Source organism: Pinus tabuliformis, chromosome 4_2 (genome assembly GCF_031772625.1).
Source record: "Pinus tabuliformis cultivar Carrire ecotype Pingquan chromosome 4_2, CPIR1, whole genome shotgun sequence".
In the NCBI taxonomy this organism is placed as follows: domain Eukaryota; kingdom Viridiplantae; phylum Streptophyta; class Pinopsida; order Pinales; family Pinaceae; genus Pinus; species Pinus tabuliformis.
This window is the reverse complement of record NC_142304.1, coordinates 490,813,315-490,834,591: the sequence shown is the minus strand read 5'-3', so window position 1 is coordinate 490,834,591 and position 21,277 is coordinate 490,813,315.

Genomic DNA, 21,277 nt, shown 5'->3' with positions numbered 1-21,277 from the left:
ATATATGAGGCACACACGAGTTTTTCATGACAATGTTATGTATAATGGACAAGGCTTATATACGAAGAACAAGAACTAAGACATGTCTCCTATATAATGGATCATTTATGTAGCATATAAATGTAAACCTACAAAGCAAGTCTTATATGTGATTAACTCCATGATACAGGACTGAAAGAAAGTCTTATATGTGATTAACTCCATGCTACAGGACTGAAAGAATAAGATAAATTGTCTCTAGACGTAACCCAAATAATCACTAGAATATGAGCCAAACTATTTATCCAACATAATAAGGCCTATCTTTTTGAAATAAATTATCAAGAACAATGTTGTATATCCTTAAAGAAAGGATCATGACCAAATAATTTGAAGCATTTGGAGCACATATTTGAGGCACAAATGTATGGAGCAGTCGTACTACCCATAAATTCCCTCCTATATGTTGAAGAAGGACTAACCACATCCATGGAGCCAACCTATTTGATATTGAAGCTTGAAAAATTAAGAACATTGCAAGCAGTCCAAAGATATCTCTACGCTTGAAGGACGAAGGACTGAGATCATTATTCGACCTCTTGAAAAAACATATGAAGACCTGGTTATAGTGGTATGGAAAAAATTAGCGAAGGCATGTCTCTTTGAATTAAAAGTTACATACTCGAAGGCAATAATGGAGATCAGGTAAACTTAAAAGAGGTATGTATAAAATATGCAATCGATTATCTATGTCAATAGTAGTGATGTCAAGATAATGATATCTTGCAAGATAGTAATGCATCAAATAAAGGTTTGTTTTAGAAATCATTACCTTTTGAAGTCTTTCCTTGCATAAAAAGACTAGGAATTAAATGAATTATATGTAGAAAATTTGCTAATGATATTTCTAGGGTTTGTATAGAACTTCCAATTTATAAGCTAACAAGTCTTGAATACTTTGGCATCTAGGGTTTGTAACCCCAACAAGAATAACCCTAGGAACAAAACCCTATCTAATCATTTCCACTATAAGATCTAACCCTTGACGATAATGACATCATGCTAATGTGGGAACAAGGTTGGTGAACAAGCCTAGGATTAAGAGGAAGCTAACCCTTCTCAAAAGGATAAGTACTCTACTACTAATGATATTGTCTTTGTATTTTTCCATTTTGTTCTTTCATAATCTTCTAATAAAGGTTGCAGGTCAAGGCAAGGTTTATCTAAGCTTGACTAAGTAGAATTGGAAGAATGTGGCAAAGCATGAAAGACTAAAAGTTCGATTCGATGGCAATAAATTCACTTACCTTAGTTGTAAAGGGGGAGTTTCAAGATCTTAGATGGATGCAATAATTAGAGTCTGGCAAACAAACCCAGAGAATCTTGTGATCAAATGAGAAGATGATTGATATAGGGAAATATCCTGTGGTGAGGAGTTAAAGAGTTCTGATATCATTGTACCAACAACTAATTCATTCGATCCAGGATTGATAGTATTAATGATAATATAAATACTATTTTTGATTGGAAGTTGATATAATTTCTTGGAAGAGCATTAAAGCATAACCATGTTACGAAGAAAGAAGATGTGAATGCTTACACAATTAGTGTGAATAATAGCAATCATAAGCCTAGTGGAGGTACTGGTAGGGAGAATGGAGGATTGGATAAGCATATGTGACTAATAATTCTTAAGGAATGGTATCCAAGATAGGAGTAAACTTGAGGACCGACACTCTTGAGGATAAGGTATCCAAGATAAGAATAATCCTGAGGACCAATATTCTTTGAGGATGGGTGATATCCAAGATAAGAATAGTCATGTAAGGACATACCTGGTGAACATCTAGATGGGGTATTTTCCTTGAGGCGTGGCGATGGTGTCCAAATTTATGCCTCCCAACATTGTTATATGATCTAGTGGAGAGATAGAGCTTGTCAATCAAGGCCTTGCTATGTTTGACAATGGTAGTTATGATAATGATGATTATTATCAATCTGAACCCTTCTTATGAGAATATTTCAATTTGAGAGTATCTTGTTGTGTCATTATGAATACCTCCCTAGTTAAGAGGGAGTGTTGAAAATGTAACTAGTGTCGGTCTTCATAATGTAAATTTTCATAATCAATAAATTGATTATCTTTACTAGCCGAGCCTTCTATTTTTCATGTTAAGATTTATTTATTTTTCAAGCATGGGTTTTATGATCAAGTCAAATTATTATTTTATTCAAGCATGTTCTTCATGTTCATTATTATTTGTTTTAGTCAAAGTCAAAGGCTTATTCATAGCCTAGAAAAAGTTTTTTCAAAAGATGTAATTCAAGTAAAATTCACATCAAGAGGTCAAGTCGGCCCTACCTGGGAAGAGACACCTATTCGATCCCCTGTTGACAAGTATAAATAAAGATAAATTTGGGCTCACTTAGAGTCCAATTCATAGCATCTGATCCTCTAATCTTCTAGTATAGAACACGAAAATGAGCGAAGTTAAGGAGAGAAAAAGAAGAGGCCGAAGTTTTACCTTTATTGAAGCTTGCATGTCTCTTGTTGGTATGTTGAAGTTTGTTGTTGGTGTTGAATTTGGTTTTGGACTTGTTACAATATGTGATGTTGGATTTGTTGGTGGAAGAATATCTTGAAGGAGGGCTTGACTGGGCATCTTGGAGGTTGAAGTATTGTCTTGGTATTGAGTCTTGGATATCTCACTTTGATTTGATTCTATAAGAAGAGGAGTTTCTTGGGTTTCCCCCCTTATAGGGCTTTTCCTTGGCTTGGAGCCTAAATTTTTGTGTTCTTTATCTCTTGTGATCTTTATGTTTTACGTTTTTGTTAATTGATTGATGAAGAAAATGTAGTAAAAGAATTAGAAAGCCAACAAGCATTCACAAGTAATTATCAAGTAAGAGAAATCAACCCTAATCTCAAAGCTCTCTGAATTTTGAACAGATAGAAAGGAGATAATATCTTTACTTAATAATATTCATTGTAATTAATGGGAAATGCAAGATAGTCTAGAAAGGTTAGAAGTTCGCTTGACCCATATGGAAAAACCTATTTAATGTGAGCTCAAGTTTCTAACACCCCCTAGTACTAGTCTGGATGACCCAACCCATGTGACTTCCTCAAACACGTAAAATGTTTTTATGTTATGACTGTTGACTGTTTTTGGTGGTGTATTTGGTTCTTTCGCTATATGATGTTTTATGTACTATAGTTATTTTTTTCATGTAAAACTTGTTATATCACATACAGGCCAAAAAATCTAATCAAAGTGAGGCCAATATAATTTTGTAAATGAACAAGAAATATAATATTTTAATTAATTAAATACTTTCAACTTAAAAAAGTAAAAATAAATAAACAAAATTTCATTAAAATTTATATCACCAATTAAAAAACTAATTAAACAACATTTTACTAAAGATATTTGCAATTCAATGACCAGTGAATTGTGATGAACGCTACACATAATTATAACATTAAAATACCCTTAAAAAAATATGGCAACATGTAGCTCACATCTCAATAAATCTAAAGCTCAAATTTTAGTCATGGCAAAGCAAAACTCTCTTTTTAGGTTACAAACTTTGTCATCTTATTTGTCCCTACCAGGACTATTGTAAACGAAATGCCTTTGTTTTTTAAATCTTGCACATGCATCAATAAAATTTTAGATTTTTAACCTATGTTTTGTAAGATATTTTGTCGCTACCATTTTTTGCTTTATGGGTCAAATATATAGACCTTTTGTTTTGACCAACCAACAAAATATTCTTCTTATTTAGCCTCTTATCGAGGCAAAACTTAGAATAAGTATAAGTAATAGAGATAAATTTTCCTTCAAATGAAGGAATGCTACCTCTGCCTTAGCATTAATTCTCAAACATTTTATGTTAAAAAATGTTTTTCATAAACTTTCCATATTGTGGCTACTATAGCTCGAAAGGTGACACTATACTCCTTTCCTTTGTAAACACATGTCTGACATATGTGTAAACTATTTTTCATGTCCCTTGCATGTGTTTCCCCTTGCAAGTTAGCATTTTTTTTAATTAATATTCATTGAATCCTATCTTTGGCAATAGGCATAGTACACAAAGTTTGCATAGCCCATACACCAACGCATTCTTTGGATCTGGGCATAGTACACGACGTTTTCAAACCCTTATGCCAATGCTCTTTATGTCCAATGATCATCCATATTATCTTTATGTCTAGTGACCATCCATACTATTTGATACCAATGTATGTGTTTAGTCTTAGGACAACTATTTCATTTTCCCTTCTGTGCATGGTGCATTCAACCCCACACACAACTGTCTGCAACAGAATCAACAACGTAATAAGGCACACTATTATGTATTATCATAGCCTGTTGCCTTCGAAATCATTGTCATAGTCTATCATCAACACACCATGCCTTGTCCAACAACTTGTCAATACTCTTGTGTTAGGCTCTTCAACTTAAGTATTATGTTTTTTCTAATTTTATGCAAAATACAAATAAGAATATTTAAAATTCAATTTAAAAACAAATTTCCAATAAACATTATTCATCTTTAGCATTGCATTTGATCGATTAACCAAAAGAAAATTACGATCATAAACTTCAAATCCATATATTTAGCCATACTACCGCTTAATTCAAAGTATTTGTTTGATAGGTAGTTTGAATTATGTGTCCTTTAGTCAGTTCTAAAAACCATAAGAAAACTACTCTAAAATAAAAAAGAAAAGAAATCAATGGAAGAAGGAAAGTGTACTATTAATTGAGTACGTAGAAAAACTAGATTCATGTGAAAGTCACGTACGAGAGTCGAGCACCTTCCTCTCGATACTTGTGAAAGTCTTACAAGAAACAAAATGAATGACTTATTCACTATTCTATGTCACAATAATAGTAATAGTGAATTTTAAAGTCAAGTTGGAGCATTTCAATTGTTTTCAGCATACTTTAATTAAAGAATCAATGCTTATTAGTTTAATTAAAGAGCATTTCAATGGTTGTCAACATAGTTTAATTAAATAATAAATGTTGATCATCTCAGTGTGGACATGAACACTTATGAGCACTAGATTTGGAAAAAAGGTAGATAGCCAGAGTAAAGTGGTTAACAATAATCAAAATGGAAGAGGAAGAATGTAGAGAGGAAGGGTGCAATTATATAAATATCTTTACACACGAACACATTAATTATTTACATAAACCACATTAAAAATAAAGCACCCAACATATTATTTACAAAAAAAATCAATCAATCTAATAGAGAGTGAAGAATTTGTGCTAGACATGAGAGTTAGTAATAGCCCAAGCAGATCAAAGTACACATGAGAAATATATTGGCGCTAGACCATGTGCCAGACATGAGAGCTATTAATAGCCCAAGCGGATCAAAGTATGCATGAGAAATAGATTGATGCTAGACCATGTTTCTACCATTATTTCATTTACTATTCGACCATGAACGATAACTAGGAAAAATAACAAGTCGAATGAGAAATATTCCACCTTCCATTTAATTTAATGCAGTGAAAACAATCGGTTTGACTCTGAGCTTTACTTTATACCACCACAAGTGTCCCAATATGTTGGGAGATAATGTCAAGTTAATAAAAATGTTGTACCATGCATATTCCTATGGAAATTGTTTAGTCAATTTAGTGTGTCCTAAATTGCTACATTAATTATCAATCCGGGAGTCGTAGACTGATGAAGTGTGGCGCACTATATGTGCAAGACAACCTCTTTCTTACCTTTTTGTCGTTTTCAATTTTTATTTTGTTTTGGGGGTTTTTATCTTCGTTTATCTCCTAATATGAATGGAAATCCTATTCCTGAGTTTTAAGAATACTCTAGAAGGCAAGTATGGATATAGATTTTAAGGCAATTATGTCCTCTATAATGATTTCCAGAACTTAACACTTCAGAGGGTCTTAGAACATACTAGTGATGAAATTAATACTTGAACAAGAATAAAAATGTGCTGCTATTCAAATCAAGCAAATAATGAACTATTGATCATGAAACCATTATCTCTACTGCCTTCTAAATACAGAAAAATGAATTAAGCTACTGCACTCAAATAAATTAAAAAATTGCAATCTAGTAAAAGTAAAATCAATTCACATCATTTATAGTCCAATACCTCGCTAGGTAGTCTAAGCTATGGCTTTCAGAGATAACGTCAATGATATGAGCAAGTTGATGTCTAATTGCAGAAAAGTAAAACTAAAATCAAATCACATCATTCATAGTCCGATACCTCGCCATGTAGTCTAAGCTATGGCTTTCGGAGATAACGTCAATGATATGAGCAAGTTGATGTCTAATTGCAGAAAAGTAAAACTAAAATCAAATCACATCATTCATAGTCCGATACCTCACCAGGTAGTCTAAGCTATGGCTTTCGGAGATAACGTCAATGATATGAGCAAGTTGATGTCTAATTGCAGAAAAGTAAAACTAAAATCAAATCACATCATTCATAATCCGATACCTCGCCAGGTAGTCTAAGCTATGGCTTTCGGAGATAATCGTCAATGATATGAGCAAGTTGATATCTAAACTAACTAACAAAGCAAGTGAATAAGACTGAAATCAACAAAACAGAACTGGAATTAAAAAAACTAAGAAAAGCAAAGTTAGCAGAGAGGCTAATCCCATGTCACTAGTTATTGCGAAAATTATATGAAAATGCCCAGGCCTACTCTATCCTGAAACATACACACACTAATCAACGTTAATAGCAATATACAAAGCTTGTAAAATCATAAACATGAAAGAAATGTTAATACCATAACAGATGAAATATATACACACGTGGATAACTATGAAACATGTGCAATGGAAATAAGGAAACAATACATAAAAACTGTACAACAATAAGGAAACAAAACCTCAGCGTGCAGGGGCCCTCTGCATGGCCTTGGTGAATAGGCTATCAGTCCAAAATTGTGCTCATGCAGTCATATAAAAACAGAGTCTTCTTTATAATTCAAAACAGAGGAATAATCCTCTCGTTACCACAGTGGGACTAGTGTCACGGCACAGTAAACTTTAACAACGAAATTACATCAACAAAGACTAACTCTATGCGTTTGGAAACACGTTATTTATAACAAAAGCTTTATAACTGTTTTCCTGTGAAACTACGTCAACAGAGGACACGTAAAAGACAACGTCCATGAATTTAGCATAATGGTTGCCGAGATTATTCAATCTATCAAAAGTGGCTGTTGGATTCACATCGTGGGGCAGTCTACAGCTGTCAACATGACCCCAGGGATCTAGGAACGGCCACGAATCCTTCACGTGCTTGAAAACGAAGTCCTGTTGCTGTAGGACTCCTCTGTTTGACCATCGCTTGACCATCGTTGACCACGACTTTCCTTAATGAATTCGGTTGAACCAATAGGACCTGATCCATGTTCAGGTCATTCCTGATCTGCCCACGTGTCCCGTTTTTCCTGATGTCATCTGCAACCTGGAGTTTAACAAAAACAGTTGCGGAAAGTTGAATCAGCTGCGGAAAGTGGCTGCATTCCGCAGCTAATGAGAAAAATCTAAGTCAAACAACAAACACAAAAACATAGTTAGAAAACCACTTAAATGCTCTTTTAGAATCAATACGCAATGATCTCTGATAGCTTATGGAGTACTGGTGAGGGGAAAAAGTCTCGGAAAATGTGTAGGAGAGGTGTAATTTCAAAGCTCAATAGAAACCACTGTACCAGTATGAGGTTTTTCAAAATATATTTGTCTGCGACCTGTAGATTGTGTGGTGTGATTCCAACTCACCATAAAAGTTCCAATGCATTGCCTTCCTTGCACCAACATTGTAAGTGATCATGCACCACCCATGTCCTAGTTTTGTTGGTTAGGTTTGCATATCAAACCACATAGAAAAGTAGAGTTTGTTTAATAGTTGTTTCTGAAGCACCTTCAAACAACAAATGCATGTTTAGACAGGTGGAAAACATGCATGTCTTATCCTCGCACATCGAGGATTACATGCATTTAACTTGACAATTCAACCCATTCTCCAATGTTATTTAGAATAATTAAGTGGGGAATTTAAATGCGATGATGTGGTGGGGAATAAGGAGGGTCGATCCAATTCACGACGACCTAGACTGTAGGAATTTACAGGGTACGTTCCTCAGATAGAACACCAGAGGACACGGCTCACAAACAAATCACAGATCAATACACCAGTATTCTTGACGTGGTTAAAACCCTCAAAGAGGGAAGCAGTCCACGACCTGAGCCAACGCGGCAACTTCAAGCAATATATTAATAAAAGAATGAAAATTTACATAAGCTTCTCTCATGAACGGTCACCTTACAAATGACCCTCCATGCTTTTTAAATAGAGATCATGGACCAATCGAGTGTTAAGCCACAGATCAAGTGTCGGTAATATCGAGGAGAGAATGAACCGTCAGATCACTTCATGTCTAGAACATATCGTGACTGTCAGATTGTAAGTTACAAAAGTACATAGTAAATAAACACACTTTACCTAACTCTACACTAGACCAAGTTATACTTAACTATTTCCTATGTGTCAGAATATCCTAACATCCCCCCTTAAGAACAACTTGGGATAGGATTGAATGATGTACAAATATGATACAATAGGAGAAGGAAGGAGGCATTAGAGCCTATCCCCTCTTAGTGACAACTTCTTGAACTCCAACCATAAATTGAAGTTTAGTAAACTTCGCCTCTGTGAGAGCCTTTGTGAAGATGTCGGCAACTTGATCATCGGTTGAACAATATTGCACTTCAAGAGCATGGTCATGAATGAGATTTCTGATGCAGTGCATGTGTAGTTCAATGTGTTTGCTGTGCTAATGTTGGACTAGATCTTTGCATAGTTGGATGGCACTTTGATTATCACACCAAAGTGTAGTCAGATGTTGTTGCTGAAAGCCAAACTCTGACAGGAGCTGACGAAGCCATAGGGCTTCCTTACTAGCTTCTATGGCGCCACAACACTCTGCTTCTGCTGAAGAAAGAGAAATGACACTTTGTTTCTTGCAAGCCCCTGTAATAGGTCCAAAACCAAGAGTGAAGACATAACCTGCAGTAGACTTCCTATCATCAAGGTCACCAGCCCAATCGGAATCAATGAAACCAACCAATAGAGGAGATGCTTCTGCACTGTAATGAATACCAAACTGAACCGTACCTCCAACATAATGAAGTATTCCTTTAGCTGCTTTCCAATGACTTTCATGTGGGTTTTGTATAAACCAAGCAATAAGGCCAACAACAAGGAAAGGTTAGTACGAGTATGGGTCAGATACAAAAGTTTTCCTACAAGCTGACGTATAAGGTAGCACCAACTTCAGGGGAAGTACAAGTGACTGAAAGTTTGGCTCCAAACTGAAAGGGAGAAGGGGATGGCTTACAGTATTCCATGTGAAAGTGCCGTAGAAGATCATAGGCATACTTGGACTCGGAAAAGGAAATACCCTTGGATTTCAAGACTTAAAGACCAAGAAAATAATGCAAGTGTCCTAAGTCTATCATTTCAAACTGCTTTTTAAGGCTGGACTTCACATGGTTTATAAGGTTGGGACCACTACCAGTAAGGATAATATCATGAACATAAAGAACAAGAATGATAAGAGACTTACCCACTTCCTTGGTGTAGACAGTATTGTCAGAATGACACCTAGAAAATCCAGTATCTAAAAGAAAGCTATCCATTTTGGCATACCAAGCTCAAGGGGCTTGCTTGAGACCATAAAGGGATTTCTTAAGCCAACATACAAGGCTGGAGTCTGTTTGTATCGAGCCAGGAGGTTGTTCCATATAGATTTCTTCATGCAATAAGGCAGATTTAACATCCATCTGATGGACTCCCATTTGAAAGAGGCAGCAAGGGAAAGAACAAGGCGGATAGAGTTCATTTTGGCAACAGGGGAGAAGGTTTTAGTATAGTCAAAGCCTTCAATTTGTGAAAAACCCTTAGCAACAAGATGATCTTTATGTTTATCAACTTTTCCATTTGGTCCAAACTTGGTTATGTAAACCCATTTGCATCTAACAAGTCTTTGTCCCTTTAGAAGAGGAACAAGATCCCATGTATCATTTTCCAATAATGAACGATATTCTTCATTCATAGCTGCGTCCCAATCTGGATGGTCTGAAGCTTCTGCGAAGGTGTAAGGATCATAATTCGTTGAAGCTTGAGCCAGTAAAGAAGAGGCTCTATCGAACTAAGAACGTGTACGTCGCTGATCTATAAGATCACTTGCAAGAGAACCTACTGCATCCCGAGTAGCACGGACCCATTTTGGAAGCTGAGGAGCTGAAGGAGAAGGTGGGGGAGGATTGTCATCCTCGTTGTCATCATCTGAAGAAGGAATATTTTCAGAAGTAGAAGGGATAGACAGAGGTGGCACATTCGTCGAACTAGGCTCATATGCTGATATATTTTCAACAAACTTTACATCTCTTCTAATGAAAACATTTTTGGACTTAAGTGGAATAAGTCTATATCCTTTGACATCTTCAGAATATCCAACAAAAATACATTTTTCACTCTTAGGTTCTAAAGCTTTATGTTTCTCATCTGGAATATGGGCCCATGCTTCACTTCCAAAAACATGAAAGTGACTTACATATGGTTTAATTGAGCTCCATGCTTCTTCTGGAGTGATATTCTTTAAAACCTTAGTAGGAGTGCGATTTACTCTGTAATTTGCACAGTTAATTGCTTCTGTCCAAAAATTAAGACTAAGTTCTTTAGATTGAAGCATACAATTAGCCATTTCCTTTAAGGTGCGATTCTTCCTTTCAGCTACACCATTTTGTTGTGGAGTATATGGAACAATATGTTGCATTTGAATTCCATGCTCAGTGAAAAAGTTGATGAATTTGTTGTTAACATATTCTCCGCCATTATCAGATCTTAGCTTAAGAATTTGATGTCCAGATTGTTTTTAAACAAAGGCCTTAAAGGCCAAGAACATGTTAAATAATTCACTCTTGAGTTTTAAGAAGTATACCCAAGTGCATCTAGAGAAATCATCAATGAAAGTTAAGAAATACTTGTAGCCATAGAATAAAACAACTGAAGTGGACCACATAAATCACTATGCACAAGCTATAAAGGGGCTGAGGCGTGCCAAGAGGCACATTTTTCAAAACTATCTTGATGATGTTGTCCGAGTACACATCTGGAACAAACACCATCTCTGCAAGATACCATAGGAAGAGCTGTCACCATATTTTTCTTTACATAGATTTCGAAGGGAGCGATAGTTTAAGTGACCAATTCGCTCATGCCAAAGTTTGATCACTTCATCATTATGAGCAACAAATACCCAGGAAATATTTGATGACCCGAAGTTGTTAAACTTGTACAACCTTGTAGAATCATCAATAATGCCAGTAGCTAAAATTTGTTTAGGATCTCTTAGGTCCTTAATTACAACGTCGTGAGGTGAAAATTCAATGGCTTTACCTTCACCTGAATGAGTCATCTGATATACAGATAGAAGGTTGCAAGATAAGATTAGAACACATAATACATCATTAAATTGACCATTGCCTAGATGAACAGTTCCAGTCCCTACAACACTAAGAGATCTATCATCACCAACATATATATATATTGGTGTTACAATCATTTAAATAAGAAAATATGGCTCTTTTTTTGGCCATGTGATAAGAAGCTCGAGAATCAATGAGCCACTCATGAGAATGAGAAGAATAAGATACATTTAGTGCATAACCAAAGCAGGATGCTTGAAAACCACATGCAGAAAGTGTTATTCCTGAATATGAAGTTGTAGTTGAAGAGTGCTCCAAATGGATTTTATGCTTCTTCATTGTTGCTTCCAAGGCTTCCATCTTCTTAAAGCATTTGGATTCTAAGTGGCCATCTCGATTACAAAAGTGGAAATGTCTATCAGTGTTCTTCCCTTTGTTTTTATTTGCCTTATCATTTTGTTGAAATGATTTTTCATTTTGAGATTGAAATTGCTTAGGACCCTTGTTTGGTTTAGGGCCATTCTTTTTAGGATACTTCTTCTTAGGATTCTTTGAATTTGGTTGTTGCTGGGAGGCTAAGGCTTTCTTAGAAGAGTTTCCAAGATTAAGAAGACCAAGATGTAAGAGTTTTTCTTATTCTCTTATTAAAGAATCACAAAAGGCATCAAAATAGGGTGACTTGTAGTCTTGTCCTTGAGAAATAAAGACTTCTCTTGTAGAATGGAACCTGGAAACAAACACAGAGTAGGATGGTCCCAACTTAGTAACAGTGGAATAGATAAGGCTACCATCTTATTTTTTAACCTTAACACCTTCCAAGAGAAGTCTAAGGGTCTTGAACTTGGACAAAAAATCTTCAATGGAAGAAAAATTATTGGGGTCCAACGTAAGCAACTCATTTTCGAGTTGATGGGCTCTAATTTCATTTTTAATTCCAAAAAATTTAGTGAATTGTTTCATTGCTTCATTAGGGGTATCAAGTTCCACGATATGGAATCTAAGGTTTGGAGAAATAGACATCCCTATCAACCCACGTGCTTGATCTTGCATATTTTCCCATTTGGCTTCCTTATATTCATCTTTAGGTTTAGTTTCTTGGCTTGAGGCTATTCTGTAAATACATTTACTTCTAAGTAAATCCACAATGTAGGACCACCGTTGGAAGTAGTTGGTGTTGTCAAGAATAACTTGGCATGGAATTTCCATTTTAACAAAAAATTAAGTTTTAGATGCTGAAACTAAGTGTTCCAATAGAAAAATTAGGTTGATTAAAAAAAACGGCTTCCGGATGAAAAAGTTATGGCTTTTTGAAGAAAAGTTGTTGAAAATGCCGACGAAGTGCGTGAATGTGCGGAAGTGAATGATAATGTTATATATATATATATATATATATATATATCCCCATTTCCAAACTTATTCTAATTGGCTTACTTTAAAAAAAAATTATGTGACCCACTTATATAAATAAGTGAAAGTTACTTTTACAATGATACTTAATGAGCTACCCACTAAATTGTAACTTAAATAAAATATAAAGAGACTTTAGAATTATAATTGAGTCATTTTTTATCATGAGTGAGAACACTTTTACATAAAGTAACCGTAAAACATAAGTTACATGTGCTTTTTGAAAAAGTAATTCAACAAAAAAAAGACTTGAACTCAAGACCTCTATTCTCATAAAGTAACTTTAAACCAAGTGAGCTAGTTTAAAAAGTAAGTAATTTTTGGAAAAGAGGAAAAAAAAAAAATTATAAGTCACTGAAGCTTTGGGGTGTGTGCTTACTTGAAAAATATATTTTTGCCTACAAAACAAAAAACCACACAACCCAATACAAACATACAAAAAAACCAAACCTTATGGGTTGAAGTTAAATATTTTCCTCAATGTTTCTAATTTTCCGAGATCACACTAAGGCACGACGAAAAAGAGCATACACATGAGAAAAATCCTTTCTTTCTATTTCTGATTTTCCCATATGGCACAGAGTTGCAGGGCAAAGAGCATACGCAGAAATGAAAGGTATAGATCTTGTAATAAAAAAAACGGAGAGCTAAATAAAGCAAAAAAACAGAGAGATGAATAACTAAAGCCGCAAATAAAGACTGTATACCTTCAGATCTTAAAAATGACATAGCTAGGGCTACCAGAAACCTTTTCGCGTGAAACGAAAGGGGTTCTTCACTGGAACAGATGCTCGTAACACAATAGAGCAGTCCTCTCGACCCGAAAGCGGTCAGAAACAATAGATCTAGGACATTACAATTTGATGCAGTTTTACTGGCTTCGAATTTGGATCACCAACGGAAGCGGCCCTCAAATAGCTCTGATACCATGTAGGAATTTACAAGGTAAGTTCCTCAGATAGAACACCAGAGGACACCGCTCACAAACAGATCACAGATCAATACACTAGTATTCTTGACGTGGTTAAAACCCTCAAAGATGGAAACAATCCACGGCCTAAGCCAACGCGACCACTTCAGGAAAATTATTGATAAAAGAACGAAAATTTACATAAGATTCTCTCATGAACGGTCACTTTACAAATGACCCTCCATGCTCTTTAAATAGAGATCATGGACCAATTAGGTGTTAAGCCATGGATCAAGTGTCAGTAATATCGAGGAGAGAATGAACCATCAGATAACTTCATGTCTAGAACATATCGTGACCGCCGGATTGTAAGTTACAAAAGTACATAGTAAAGAAACACAATTTACCTAACTCTATACTAGACCAAGTTATACTTAACTATTTCCTATGTATCGGAATAATGGATTGCATCGTAAGGTTTCCCAACTCAAAAACATATGCCATGCATCCCATAATTTTTAACCGTAGTTTTCCTACAAACCCCAAAAAGGAATCCTATATTGAAGGAGATGAAAGACTTAGAAATATAGAAGTTCTTTTCACTATGCTCCAAAGACAATGACTACATTTCTTGGTGAGACCGAGGGATTGAAAGCCTTTAGAAGATATGTCATGGAACACACCATTTAATTGATCCTAAGCGAAAGGCGCTTCAGGCATAAGCAAACACTAATTGATCCGAAGATCGAGACTGTAGAAGGAGTTTATCATTAGGGGATTTTTGAGGTCTAAAATGGGCCACGTAAGGAAAATATAAAATAATTGTGGAAATAATAAAATAAGATTACATTACATCATCAAATTTTAGAGGGAAAAAAAGTAAGAACTATTTTTTCAACTCGTATTTTCAACTTATCTCCCTATGGGTTTACTCAAATTTCATGCAGAAACACTCTCTGGATGTAGAATTTGATTCTTCATCCAAGGAGTACCCATGTTTCATACTTTCGATGGACCTTGCTACACGAAAAATGAGAAATACATGAAAAATGTGATGACAATCACGTTTTTTCATGTATTTCTCATTTTTTGTTTAGTAGGGTACATCGAAAGTATGCAACATGGGTACTCCTTGCATAACGAATTAAATTTTGCATCCAACGAGTAATCCATCTTGAAATTTGAGTAAAACTTTACGGAGATAAGTAAAAAATACGAGTTGAAAAAATAGTTTTATTATTTTACTTTTTTTTAATCTTTTTACTTTTTTACTCCAGAAATGGTGAATCATCCCCCATGGTTGACATAATCATCTTGAATCCTATTGGTTTTCATAAAGTTTATTTTGGTTGTACATTTTTCTTAGGAGGCCCATTTTAGACCTCAAAACTCCCCTAATGGAAGTTGTTGGAGGCGAATATCATAATATACATCGCATTCAACCTAAATTCAAAAAGAGAATGGTCAGATTTTCTTATGTGTGGATTTTAGACTTCTTAATCAAGCCTCCGTGAAAGATCATTATCCGTTACTGTCGATGGAACTTTTTATGCAATGCATTTATCTATAGTGAGCGCCTTTTGAATGAACAACTTGCTATAGTGCCCCCAACTTGCTTAATCTATACCCTTTCTTGTATATCGTAGGCTTAACTAGTCAGAACTTCTAAATGGGGACAAAGCAGTAGTTAGGGACTTGTTGCCTTTGCAACCTGTATGTTTTAAGTTTCCAACGTTGTAAATCGATGGCCATTTCCAAATGGTTCTTCATATCATGCATCACATCCTCACCGTTTTCAGGTAGAATTCTTCCCACATGTAATTGTGTTGATTTTTTCTACATAGATTATATCAAGTAAATTTATAGTGGGCATTCATTGTCGAACAATATGCATCTTACAACTTAGGTTTGTGAGGAGATAAAAATTTAAAACTAGATAATAGAAAAAATAAATATAAAAATTAATAATAAGGGATGAATCCAATTATATATATATATATATATAACCATGGTGAGTCGGTGACTCGTTGGAGTAATTTGGTCAAGGCCCAGGATCAAACTTTGTAGTTCCCACTATAACACCAAGAGTATATCCAACAACACGCAAGCTAAATATAGCAAAAATTCATAGACGTCTGAATACCACTAGTCACTAGAGTTGAGATCCCAAACTCCAACGGGATGCCTATCCTTATAACTTACTATGATGGGACATAGTGTCCCCTCATGGGATTTGAAACTAGGTGGTGAGGATAACATCCCAATGAGACAACCACCCTCTCCTCCCATGAGGAGAATATTTGACAAATTTATATTAACATATAAATGAGTGGAAGACTCAAGGGTTTGCTCAATTGGTTGAGTTCCAATCATTAAAGCACTTTGCTCATGGGAGGTCACAGGGTCAATTCTCCTTGACGCTCTTGGGGTTGGAAATGATCCCTTCAGATAGATCTACCTGGATGTAGCGGCCATCGATCTTTTCCATGAACCACAAAAAAAAAGTCAACGAATTAACATCTATTTACATTAAAATTTTGTCAATAGACTATCCCGTAGACTGTAAAGGTTGTAAGTTGATTGGATTTGCAATACCATCTTTCCTTAAGATTAGTTTTATTTTGAGACCCATCAACTAAGGGAATATATAATAGAATTTATCAAGTCCGTCCACGGAGCATCGCTCTACCCCATTACTGAGTCTGTGAGGTGCGCCCCCCACAGCCTGCCGCTGAGCCACCACGACCAAGATCATCGTGAGCCCTACAGACCACCCAACCCAAAAAACCAACATTTCTACCGCCTCAACCGAAGCGAGTGGTCGCCACTACCACCTGCCAGGGAGACTCTTGGCCCCCCTGACCATTCGAATTGTACATCAACTAGGAAGAAGAACGAGCAATGTGAGGTATCTGGTGCATTATGGAAAAATTGACACCACTGAGAAGGGACAAAGCTAACCGAAAAAATACTACACCGACTACAACTTCAACCGCAGAGAATCGCCCCACCCACGCCAGCAAGACCACAAACAACCAACCCAAGAGAAGAGCAAGGAACCCCAATTTCCAACCGACAATAGGGAGTTGAACCCACAATTTGCCGTCCCCGACCCTTTGTAAGACAACCACTAACCAGACCACTCGAAATCCAACACACTCGCGCCACAAAAGCTGCTTAACCTTGCAGAACCCCGAGAAAGAACTACTGATGACAGTGAGCCAAATTTTGCCCAGAAACATAGGAGAACCTGCCCACCCACAGTAGGACCTTTGAATGAGTTTTAGAATGATAGGACCAAATCCTCTCCCGCTCGAAAAAAATAAAGACCACACACCAACAAGGAAATTAGCCAAGTTACTGACCCAGAAGCTGGGGAGGGGACATCGACTACAAAGTTGCCACCTTTGCTAGACAAGGTGCCCTCTATATTGTTTGTTACCATGCCCAGAACTCGATCTACTCTCTCCAAAATGATACCATGCTAAGACTACCTGGCAAAAGACCACACCACCCTCCATAAACCTTCAACAATTGCCTCCTCCTACTCACTTCGAGGTTAATGGAGGTTTCACACAAACAACAATAACGCATCTCGTACACAAGATGATGTGAGAGGACGGGGAGGCTAGTCCTCGCACCAACAACCAGGTGGTGACGCCCGATTCATCACCCCCATCGGGGAATAAATATATTATTTTAATTTTACGAAGAAGCTCTTATTATATTAAATTTTAATATATATATATATATATATATATATATATATATATATATATATATATATATATATATATATATATATATATAATTTTAACCAAAAAAATATTAATTTATCTATTTTTAGACATTTTTATTTTATTACGGATCTATAATTTATTAGATTTTTATTTTTTATTAAATATCAATTCTTGATTCAAATTAACAATTATTTTCTAACGAATAATTCATTATATTAAAATATTATTTATTAATATTTAGTCAAAACTAATTGTTATATTCTAATGGTCAAAAAGTAATTCTCTACATCGATAGCCCTATTTAATCTGATTATCCATCTTATCCTGATAATGAACCACACTAGATGGTTTGAAACACGTCAATGAAATGTTCTTGATGTGATTATTACCGAAAGATTTTCCAACTTATATAATTATTATTATTATTTAAAACTATCATTTATTTTTTACATAAGAGGCCAGTACTAATCGAAAAAGTTGTATATTACACTTTTTAATACAAAAATTTATAATAAAATAGATTTAAATTAATATAATTGTATAAATTCAAATGTTATACATTAGAATATTTTACGTGTAGTCTAATTGACAAGAAATTGACCCTTTTCTAAAAGTTTTTTTTATACAATTCTATAAATTAAAATGTTATACATTAAAATATTTTAGGCTTAGTCTAGTTGACAAGAAATTGGTCATTAATGTATTTTCTAGTCAATTTTGTTCAAAATCCAATATAGATTTTTAAAAATTGTAAGTTCAAGTTGTTTAATTTGTAAAGATCGACTGCCTCAAAGGTTTATTTAGGGCGTTAAATCCATCTATGCATTCAAAAGTGCATTTAAAAAAAGAAGAAATCACAATCTTACTTAAAATTAGGTTTTTTTAGGGCATTAAATCCATCTATGTATTCAAAAGTGCATTTAAAAAAAGAAGAGATCACAATCTTCCTATATATTGTATTGTGAGATTCCAACCAAAAAGCCATTTTGTCTATTAGTTAGACTAAGCACTTATTTTATGACATATTTTACATTGTCAAAATTATATATATATATATATATATATAGATAATTGTTATTATTAATAATATAATTAATTAAAAAAACTAATATATGAGTTAAACATATATATTTAAAAAAGTATGTAATAAAATTTCTAATCATGGAGAGTCACCCCACTTTCTTACAGTATCATGGGTCAATACCATAAATTAATAATACCACATACCCAAACGCTATAGTCATATTCATATGTCACTTTTTTTTAATTAATAAATTTAATTAAAAGGGAAAAAAAATCCCCTGATCAAGGTGAGCGCTGATGAAAGGGAATCGATGGGATATGTGCCATGGTTAGAGGAGTTATGAGATATAATGGTGGGTGTCCGGATGGCAGCCCTCAATCATACCCTTACAAGCACAAGGTAGGAAGGAACGATATCATAATGCAAGTGTGGCGTGGGATTTGACCAAAAGGAACGCCTTCGGGGTTTGATTCAAAGACTTTCGCATGGTCTGGGGAATTGAAACCCGTATTTTTGAAACCTTAAGGGCGACTGCAAAAGGAATTCTCCAATCCAAAAAATCAGGGGTTGACAACATCGCCTTCCAACCTGTAAGCGGCTACTGCAGGTATGTCTTTTTCGTTTTCTCTAAGCACACCCTTATCCCTGTGTTCAAATGATATTTCTTAATTCTTTGGATGGATGTTTCTAAGATGGTGACATGGGACAATCATGAAGCCTCCCAGGAAGTATGGGAGACAAGAAATGCTTATTTTGATAAGCGTTCTGAGTACTGTCAAGTTCTCTCTTTCTATTATGACATTATGCTTTCCTTGATGTCTATCCATTCTTATAATGAACATGGGGTTTTGGTCTGTGTCTCTTGCATAAGGATTTTTTCTCAATTTGTAATCTTTGTGATAAACCATCTGTCTGGTTTGATATGGGAAAATTTGGAGTGGAAAACCCTCAAGTTGATTTTGGTTCCTATCTCAAGGAGGTTCTGTGAATTGAGGGCAGTTGTTGGTGGCATTTTTCGTTGAGACTAGGTCAACTCCATGAGGAATACTTTGTTTTATGGGTTTATTGCTTATTATCCTACTGTATTATGTTATTGTACTTTTACATGAATTCATTTCCCTCAGATTCGTAAGGATACCACGCCAGGTCATATCTTTGTGAGTTGGCCTCCCGTTCGGATGAGGTCTTAGGCGACAGTGATTTTGGTACCCATATATTGGTTTCTATTGAATCTATGTGGTTTACAATATAGCCTCATGGAACGAACCTCCTCGAGCAGAGGGAACACAATTTGGAGAGGCCATGGCCGAAGTTGGAGTAGTGGACAAGGGCGTGGTGGTCGACAGTCTCAGCCACATTAGACCAGGGGTCGAGGACACCGAAGTATCACAAGATTAACTCGGGAGTCCACCCGGGCCTATTAGGTCAACACGCCTCCACAATTTTGTCATTTGATTTCAGGGTGGGAGTTAGAATTAAAACAACAAGCCGAAAACATTGATTTGGATATGGATGGCTAGCAGACCCTGGTCCAGGACCTAGGCCATTCTAGAGGTTGGTATACCTAGTATCCACAGACAATATATTTATATTGGATGATGAAAAACATTGTGGAAAAATCTTTAATGACATCCTCCATAAGCTCATCCAAGCCTGAAATAGAACTGCATGAAATTCATAAGGAATTCCAACTCATTCAACAATAAAATGTGCACCTCAGTTGCATCGAGAAGCACACCCCTTGCCTTCCTCTCACTAAACTGTTGGGGTCCAGTGCAAAATATCTAGCACCCATAGACTCATCTGATGAGTAATTAGATGATCTCCATAGTTAAGTTTCTTAAATTTTGAGATGTATAAATGATTGGTTTGCAGACTTTGATGTTTTGTTATAGATATATAACTAATAGGAGAATTAAAGGCAATCATACTTATATAACACTGCTAGATGTCCTGAGACTTTTCAGATTTTGGATGGCATATAATGCGATCAGATGGCCAACAAACCTGGTTTCCCAGTGGGAAAGTTGAGGCCATTTGGTCCTAGTGGATATGGATGTAAAACTTGCTTTCTTTTTTGAAATGGAATAGAAAGGAACTATCAAGCTTACAAAAAAAAAGGAAGAAAATGCATAATTACTTTTAGATATATCTCAACCTTTGATTTGTGACTAAAATCCTTGAAGTCTTATTAGTATGTGCCATGTTAGGACTACAGAAATCGATTTGGTTGTTGACCTATGTTGGTTTAGCACCAATCCAAGTTATAAAGTTTAACTTTGAAAGAGATATTTATTTTTCAATATTATTGAAAAAAATATTTTTCAAACATTTGATTGGATCATAACTTTGAAGGTACAACCTTTGTGCCATGTGGATAAATGTCTCAAATTTTTTTACCATAATTTTTTGATGTAGTTGCAATATTTATAGCATGATTGGACCGAGAGGTGCTCTACAACCCAATATAGAGTAGATGTGTAGGGGTAATGTAAGAAAGTTTGTCAACAATTTTATATGTCAGCTCAATATGTTGACTTTATATTAATATGTTCAATTTATAAAAAGTAAAATATTTGTAAACATTGGTCAAATAAATCATGATAAAATGTTAAAACTAATATAAAACCCAATATGGGCTAGATGTTGCTTTGTCCTAAAATGGTGAAAGTAATAAAATTCAATTTTTTATGTCGTAATTTTG